The 9,200-nt window shown below is 36.6% G+C and overlaps 1 long non-coding RNA gene across 2 annotated transcripts; it reads right to left on the reverse strand.

The window, feature by feature from the left end:
• Positions 1-7,580: 7,580 nt before the first annotated feature.
• Positions 7,581-8,762, reverse strand: LOC145139841 (uncharacterized). Of its 2 annotated transcripts, XR_013722012.1 has the most exons (3): positions 8,292-8,762; positions 7,994-8,167; positions 7,581-7,871 (listed from the first exon to the last, which is right to left on the reverse strand). It is a non-coding gene; the product is annotated as an uncharacterized LOC145139841 (long non-coding RNA). The 2 variants fall into 2 exon arrangements; XR_013722011.1 differs by lacking the exon at positions 8,292-8,762 and having other exon boundaries at positions 7,994-8,280.
• Between the last annotated feature and the right edge of the window lie 438 nt (positions 8,763-9,200).

Below are 9,200 nucleotides of genomic sequence, written 5' to 3' on the forward strand. Positions count from 1 at the left end.
TTAAGAAATAAATAAGATAATGGGGTTGGGGTAATTTGGTTGATTGATTGATGTTTAAGTATAATAAATTTATTTATTGTGAGTTGAAAACCCCATATGCTCACCAGGCTTCCAAGCCTGACCCACTCAGCTTTTTATATTACAGGTAGTGGACCCCGAGCATAGTCGGATGATGATGATGAGTGATTTTTGGATTATAGGCCAGCTTTTGATCTGTATCGGAACATGGCATCCTGAGGTTTTGATATGAAATGAAACTATACATTTCTTAAAGAAAGGTTTTGATAAACTTTTATCATGTTTTGTTTTGGGGACCAATTCTGCAACATCTTTTAAAAGATTTCTCTGATTTTATTTTAAAAAGCATAAATTAAAACGGTCTTTTCTGGCTGAGAAATTAGGGGATGTAACAGTTGGTATCAGAACATTAGTTTAAGCGAACTAAGAAATTGTAGGATTTCTAGACTTAAACTTAGAATGATAAGTGATGATTGTGAGATGAGTGTCTACCATATTTTAGACACGAGCACTAGTTTATTTTAGGAAAGATGCCTAAAATGGTTTTATGTGCTAAATGCTATATGTTTGCCATATATGCCATTATTTGTTCGGATCTATGGTCTGTTGCATACCGGATCTGGAAACCTTATATGTGTAGGATTCTAAACGTATGACTACGATATTAGAACTAACATATAAACATTTCGGAGTAATAACGAAGATTTAACGTCTATCGAAAATAAAGATCTAAAATCACCTACGATTGGTGTATAGATCGAAATGGCGAGTACGCAAAGTGAATTCAGAAATGATAATCCACAGCCTGAGCCAATCACGATGGTTGGGGTGCAGGCAATGTTGCATACGATGTTGGATCAACAGATGGAAGAAACAAAACGTTTACTTCAACAAAGTAAGGATGAACTTACTGTGCCAGTACGTCAGGCATCTGTTCTTGAGGCAACTATCTGGGTTGCTAAGTCTATTGAAGAAATGATCAATGACAGGACCGCCAACAAGATTGAAGTTGGCAAGAAGTGGAAATTTGAGGGGTCTTCAAGGCCCAACAAGAGCAACATATTCTCAAAGTCTGGAAGAAGAGGAGGTAAAGGAAAATGGTGCGGGAAGTGCAAAAATAAACACTCTGGGAATTGTGGCGGGAAGGTGAAGTGCGTTAGGTGTGGAGAAATTAGGCATTACACCAATGAGTGTATGATTCCCAAGGGGGTGTGTTACGGATGTAAAGAAGAAGGCCATATTTCTAAGGACTGTCCGAAGAAAAATGAAGTAACAAGGCCAAGTGCACCGCCAACGCCAAGGGAATTTCAGAATATCCTTGACGAAGCAAATAACAACGCTAGGAAGTAGAAGTAAAGATTTGATACCCGAAGATCAAGTTATGAAGTAGTAATGTGAATAGTAACAAGTGGTTTAGCCTATTAGAGGCATAGTATAGGGTAAACTTGAACCTTTGTGTAATTGTTTCAAGGAAATAATATAAACCCTGGTTTTGTCATCTGATGAATTGAATGACTTGTGAAATTCTTGTATGGTGATTTGGAGAACTGCGAGACAATACTTGGGACGAGTATGAGTAGGTGTGAATGGTAGTAGAGGCCTATACTATCAGAAGCACAGGACTCGTACTTGGATCAAGGAAAGTCACAAGGTTACCAAGGAGCTAGTATTTGATTCCGTCTTGTTCTAGTCTGTCGTTACCATCGTTTCGGTAATGACTAAAAAGATGATTGTTATTCCGACCTTAGAGGTCATATCGAATCGAGTCCGACTAAGATGAGTATGTCAAGTGGTTCAGAGAACCAAATTCGATGTAGCATTTGACCTAAGCCAGAAGATTGAAGTGAAAGATGATCAAAGCGATCAATAGAAGTATCGCACTGTTTGTTAAAGAAGTTGGTAGTTAGAAATGATACATGTTGAATTGTGATTGTATCACATTAGAACATGAAGGAAGGTATAGTTTGTTCCGAAATTTGTCCCTAGGAGATCTGAGTCTAAGTAGTGCATTATACAATGAGAGATCATTAGAACATGACCCATCAGTCTGTTACAATAAATGAAGGAAAGTACTTATTCTAAGAAGAAGGAGTCCTTAATAAGGATTTATTTTGTAACTTGAAGGTTACGATTGAAAGTCCTACGAAGATCTGAAGCTTTTTAGGATTAGCTGGATATTACCGAAGGTTTATCCAAGGCTTTTCTTCGATCGCGACTCCATTGACAGCTTTGACCCACAAAGGAGCTGTTTATACTTGGAATGAGAAGCATAAGGAAGTTTTTGAGAAGTTAAAGAAGAAGTTGTGTGAAGCACCGATTCTTTCGTTACCTGAAGGAGTTGATGACTTCACAGTTTATAGTGATGCCTCTGGAGTTGGGTTAGGTTGTGTTCTGACCCAAAGGGATAAAGTGATAACGTATGCATCGAGGCAATTGAAAGAGCATGAAAAGAACTACCCCACTCATGATCTGGAGTTGGCAGCGGTAGTATTCGCCTTAAAGATATGGAGGCACTATCTTTATGGTACTAAATGCAAACTTTTCACTGATCATAAGAGTCTTCAATATCTCTTTAATCAGAAGGAATTAGACATGAGGAAACAGCGCTGGCTAGAGTTACTCAAGGACTACGACTGTGAGATACTTTACCACCCTGGTAAAGCAAATGTTGTTGCTGATGCTCTCAGTCGGAAGGTAAATCTTGAAAAGAAAAGGCCAAGAGCGTTGAGAATTGAAGTTGTCTCTACAATTGTGGAAAGTATAAAGAAATCTCAAGAGGAAGCTTTAGAGAAAAATGACCGAAAGGAAGGACGTTTGGATAAAACGTTGGTGTTTGATACAAACGGTCAATGACTGAAGGTATTCAAAGATAGGATTTGGGTACCTAAGACAGGAGGAGTAAGAGATCTTCTGATGGAAGAAGCTCACAAGACCATGTACTCGATTCATCCCGGCAGTACAAAAATGTATAGGGATCTAAAACCCTATTACTGGTGGCCGACGATGAAGCTCGATGTTGCTAAGTATGTTGCCGAGTGTGTAACTTGTGCTAGGATTAAGGCACAACATCAAAAACCGTATGGGAGTTTAGAACCTTTGCCTGTGCCCATGGGCAAATGGGAAGACATCACCATGAATTTTGTGACTAAACTGCCCAGAACAAGGAACGGTCACGACATGATTTGGGTGGTCGTTGATCGCTTCACTAAGAGTGCGCATTTCATAGCAGCCAACGAGAAATGGTCTATGGATAAACTTGCGAATTCTTACATGAAGGAAATTGTGAGGCTTCACGGTGTTCCATTAACGATTGTATCTGATCGTGATAGTCGGGTTTTACCTCAAGGTTTTAGAGGAGTTTATAAGAGGAATTGGGTACCAAGTTGTGTTTGAATACAGCTTACCATCCGCAAACCGATGGTCAGAGCGAACGAACAATTCAAACATTGGAGGATATGCTGAGAGCATGTACCCTGGAATTCCAAGGTAACTTGGATGAACATTTACCTTTAGTAGAATTTTCCTATAATAATAGTTTCCCACTCAAGCATCAAGATGGCACCTTATCACGCTTTGTATGGGGAAAAGTGTCGAACGCCGTCATGATGGCTAGAAGTTGGGAAAAAGCAGTTTATGGGACTTGAAATAGTCCATCAGACTGCTGAAAAGTTGAAAGTGATTAGGGAAAGGATGTTAGCTGCCCAAGATCGTCAAAAGAGCTATGCTGACAAGAAAAGACAACTGATATCATTCGAAGTTGGAGATTCGGTTTTACTTAAAGTCTCGCCGTGGAAGGGACTTATAAGGTTTGGTAGAAGGGGAAAGTTGAGTCCAAGGTTTATTGGACCATTTAAAGTTCGTTAGAGGATCGGGAATCAAGCTTACAAGCTAGAATTACCGGAAGAACTGGAGGGTATTCATAATACCTTTCATGTGTGTTAATTGAGAAAGTTCACGGGAGATGTGCCCGACATAATTCCCATTTCTGAATTAAGGTTGGATGAAAACAAGAGGTTAATTGAAGAACCTGAGGCAATCGTTGACCGTAAGACTAAGAAGTTGTGACGCAAGATGGTCGATTTAGTGCTTGTGCGTTGGAAACATACGGATGGACCAAATCTCACCTGGGAAACGGAGAGTGACATGATGAGTCGCTACCCGTAGTTGTTTGTCGATGTGTGATTCCGGGGACGGAATCATCCTAAGGGGGAGAGAATTGTAATGCCCGTGTTTCTAGGCTAGGCATTAATATTGACGTGATAGTCTAGGTTAACCTTTGTAACTCATTTAGAAGAAATGAAAAGGAATTATGTGAATATTATGTGAAAATTATGTGTTTTATGCTTAATTATTAGGGTTTAATTAATTAAGAGTAAAAATGAGCGTCGAAAATAAATATTAGATAAAGCCAATATTTATTAAGAAAGTTGTAGTGGTCGTGACAAGGATTACGGATATATAAAGAATGCCGAAATCCGAGTTATAACGAAGAAGTTATGACATGTCGAAGTTTCGCGACAAAACCGGCACAGTGCCGAATGTTGTAAACAGTGACTTTTTAATAAACTACTTTTTAGCCTTGGTGATCTAAATGAAAGTCGTAGTGTTCGTTAAACCAAGAGTATGTATAAAAAGAACGCCCAAATCTGACTTCGTATGAGGAAGTTATGATTTTTCGAAGTTTCAGCTTAGCAGTAGACAGCTAAAAACTCGAATTTTAGATCGAGTGATTTTTAGCTGACACAACCTAAACGAGAATCAAAGGTCTCGTCAATAGGAGTACAACGGTAAAAAGATAGACGAAAACGGACGTCGGATGAAGAAGTTATGAATTTTTAACGGATTTCTTGTCCCGGTCTGTTAAAAATAATAATATAAAAATAAATCAAAATTAGCAGACGAAGTCTAAACGAAAGTTGTAGAGCATAATTTTACCTACGCGTGCATATAAAGAACCTTAAAAACGGAGCTCGTATGAGAAAGTTATGGATTTTACAAGATTGGGTACAATTTTCGAGAATTTTCGCATAAATAGTGCCAGCCACGTCACCCTCACTCTGAGCTGGCCACGTATCCGAAGCAGCTGTGTGGCGCGTCCGAGAAGCGATGCGTGTCGCACAGGTGTCCGAAGTCGATGATGTGTCCGATGCTCTGGAACCTTGCATGCGCGCCCCGTGTCGCTGTGACCCATCTGAGCTTCGCAGGTACCACGAACCCCCCCCCCCCTCCTCGGACCCGAACTTCGGTCCAATCAGGAGCCTCCAGCGAGACCCTCGCATGCGCAACCCACATGCTGCCTCCTCGCATCTGCTGCCGTGTGGCTTCCTCTCAGTCGTCCGATCAGCAGCCTCGCATACTATAAATAGGAGGGTGCGAACCCTCCCGACTAAAGTTGGAAAATTGGCACTTTTCACCCCTTTTTCAATATTTTAGCTATTTTCACTTCCCCTAAAGCCCCGGTACTATACCAAACGCCCGGAACACGTCCCGAAGTGCCCGAAGACCCGAAAAATTTATCTTTTCGGTTTCGAAGCCCGACCCTTGCAGAGCCCGGTTTCTCAATAAAACTCCCGGTTTTATTAGAAACGATCGTTTTAGGAAACGAAGTACTGCCCGATTATCATTAAATCAAGTGAGTGTGTAGTTACTTTCACCTTACACATAGATATGAAGTATTTTATATAAAATACGTGCTGTTTGAATATATATTGTTTGTTTATTTGAGATGGATGTTGAATGAATGATTTATACAGGTTTTTAAATAATTTAAACTATATATGTATTTTTATCTATAAAAAATGTTGGGTAAAACATGGGTAGATGAAATAGTGGGTGTGTGATGAAAGGCGAGTTGGATAAATGAGATGATCAGTGATATAGATCATGAGTTGAGGGTGAGTGGTGAAATGAGATCATGAGTTGAGGGTGAATGGTGAAATGAGATCATGAGTTGAGGGTGAGTGGTGAAATATGAGAAAAGCCCTTACCCAAACGTTGGCCCCCGTCATTCAGCAGAGTATGGATGACAACCATGGACTATTCTAGACGGTCTGTGGAACACTAGCAGGCTTGCAACCTGTAGGTGTGTGAACTATATGTTCATCAGTCGTACTCGAAAAACCCATTGACATGTATGACAGGGAAATTGTTGTCAATAATATTGTCGATAAATAAGAGCTATGGACTTAGCACATGTTGTATAAACCCTGGAAGCTATGGACTTAGTGCCTGTTGTAAAAACCCTGGCAGCTATGAATTTAGTGTTGTATAAACCCTGGCGATGATGTGACCTTGTGCCTATTCCTTAGGATGAATCCTTAGGAGTGAGTGATAGTTGAATCTTAGGGTAAATCCTTAAGAAATAAATAAGATAATGGGGTTGGGGTAATTTGGTTGATTGATTGATGTTTAAGTATAATAAATTTATTTATTGTGGGTTGAAAACCCCATATGCTCACCAGGCTTCCAAGCCTGACCCACTCAACTTTTTATATTACAGGTAGTGGACCCCGAGCATAGTAGGATGATGATGATGAGTGATTTTTGGATTATAGGCCAGTAGTTGTAAATAACTGTTGTAAGGCTTATAATGTCTTGTTTATGCTTTTGATCTGTATCGGAACATGGCATCCCGATGTTTTGATATGAAATGAAACTATACATTTCTTAAAGAAAGGTATTGATAAACTTTTATCATGTTTTGTTTTGGGGACCAATTCCGCAACATCTTTTAAAAGATTTCTCTGATTTTATTTTAAAAAGCATAAATTAAATCGGTCTTTTCTGACAGATAAATTAGGGGATGTAACACACACATCGATTGGAAAATAAAATATGTTTTCGTATGTTCCTTTTTAGGTGAATTTTTATGTTCCTTTTTGTTTCCGATGCACCCATATAATTGTACTAATGATGTCGCTCAAATTTCATCTTCTTTCCTATTATTTTGTCTTTTATCTTATAAATGTTTTGGATTTAACAATTTATGTTTAGGCATGAAGTAAACATCGTCCATGAAATTATAGTTAGGTCAATCCAAATTAAAATGGTTTAATGTTAATCATTAATATTTGGAAGGGTATTTTGGTATAATGACATAAAAATGTAGTTTCTTAATAATTTTTTTTATATAAAATTTATTTAAACCTAATTAAATTAAGTGTTTGGTATAGATATGAGTTTTATAGTTTGAAGAGGATATATATATGTAATTTCAAAATTTATAAGGATATATACGTAATACTTGAAGTTTCTAAGTATATTAATAAACCTGGAAATACGAATATAGTGTTGAGAGTAAATTTTATATCTCCCTTTCAATGCAAGCTCGATAAATCTACAATGTACTTGATGAAAAAGAAGTTTTAAAAACTTCACAAACTTGAAATCATAATGAAAATGGAATATTATGTGAAGTGACAGCTTTGCCCTTCATAGAGTCTAGACGGAAGGTGTTTTTGTTCATGTTTCTAACCTATTGGCAAAGAGATTCAACTTCTCAAAACTTCATAATCTTTCATTGATTCGAATAACAATTACTATCGGATTTTGAAACTTAAAAGGGAAAAAATCATGCCTATTTATGTACACATGATGAAAAACATGTGTTTATACAAAACTTCACTAAATATCAAACTTTATGCGGAAAAAAAATAGAGTGTAAATATGGATATGAGTCGATGAGATACAAGGGAGGTACATACATAAAAAATTAAAACAAAATGAGAACTTCACTATCAATCGGTAGATGATGGCAGTGGAGGGGCTTCTTGGAATTTGTCTTCTTTTCCATGTTCTCTTCCATCCAAAATTAGTAACAAACCATTGCTAATTTTGTCTTCTGCTAATGATGCCTGCAATTGACATCAACAACCCCCCCCCCCCCCCCCCCCCCATTAAGTTTTTTTAAAAGAAACCAAAAAAAAAAGTTATATTTAAAAAGTGAATTATAAATTATATAATGAAAATAAAGTACCTCCTTGCCCATAAGGTTTTATAGCAAATCCAAACCAATACTGAACTTTGTATCATAGTTCCGCTCAACATGCCTACCCATATACCGATTTATACGCATCTAAAAGTTTTTCATAGATTATAGTATAACATAATACAAATCTAATTTTTTTTGCCACAACCACATGTTATAAACCTATTTTTCACATAGAAAGAAAAAATGCGCTTTTTAATCATAAATAAAATACATGGACCATCCTATGATTTGAAAATTAAACTATAAATTAACAATTTCAAGTTTTTAATGAAAAAGAACCTACCTTGTTTTTACTTATCCTTGACAACAGAAAAATCAGCAGAGCAATCACTGAATTTGAGAAGTAACAAATCAAAAATCAACAGCCTATTTAGAAGGTCTTTGTAATTCATCAATAATGATTTTGTCATTCATCAATAATGATAAAAAAATATTTATAACGTTTATCTTTCCATCGTTCATCAATACTAATAAAAAAATAATTTATAACTTTTCCTTCTCAATAAAAACCAAGACAGTCATATATTTTAGAGGAAAGTATCCCTTAAAAGACTTTCTATATTCTATAACAAAACAATCCGTGTAGAGTATCTTTACACAAAACATGACATAAATGTCATGAAACATAGATACTGTCGAGATGAAAGCAAATAAGGATGAAAGCAAATACTGGTGTATTATCCCTTTATAGACGTTTTGCTTTAAAAAAAACCGAAATTAGAAACCACTATACAAAAAAAAAAAATATTAAGGACCAATCTTACCAAGTAGTGTCTACATACATCTGAACAATCCATTTCTTGGTCATAGTATGTTGTTCTTCTTATATAGAGAAATCTTATCAACAACCTGCACATACTTTTAAACAATACCAACAATAGAAAATAACAACTTGGAATAAACAAATATTAGCCAAGACAATATCTAGAAAATAGATATAGTAGAAGATTAATAATAATAATAATAATAATAATAATAATAATAGACAATATTGCAAAAATGGTCTATGTGGTTGACAAAATTCTATGGTTTTGGTCCAAAAAAGTTTGATGGTGCATAAGTGGTCCAATTTCGGATAACTTGTGTGGTTTTGTTCCCTATGGTTGGTTTTTTATGTGGTTTTGGTCCATATCCAACCTGAAAATAACTAATATACCCTTAAATATTTCATTTTAACTTATTTTATTTAATT

The sequence above is a fragment of the Lactuca virosa genome, chromosome 9 (assembly GCF_052849685.1).
Source record: "Lactuca virosa cultivar CGN04683 chromosome 9, Lactuca_virosa_CGN04683_v6, whole genome shotgun sequence".
Taxonomy (NCBI): Eukaryota; Viridiplantae; Streptophyta; class Magnoliopsida; order Asterales; family Asteraceae; genus Lactuca; species Lactuca virosa.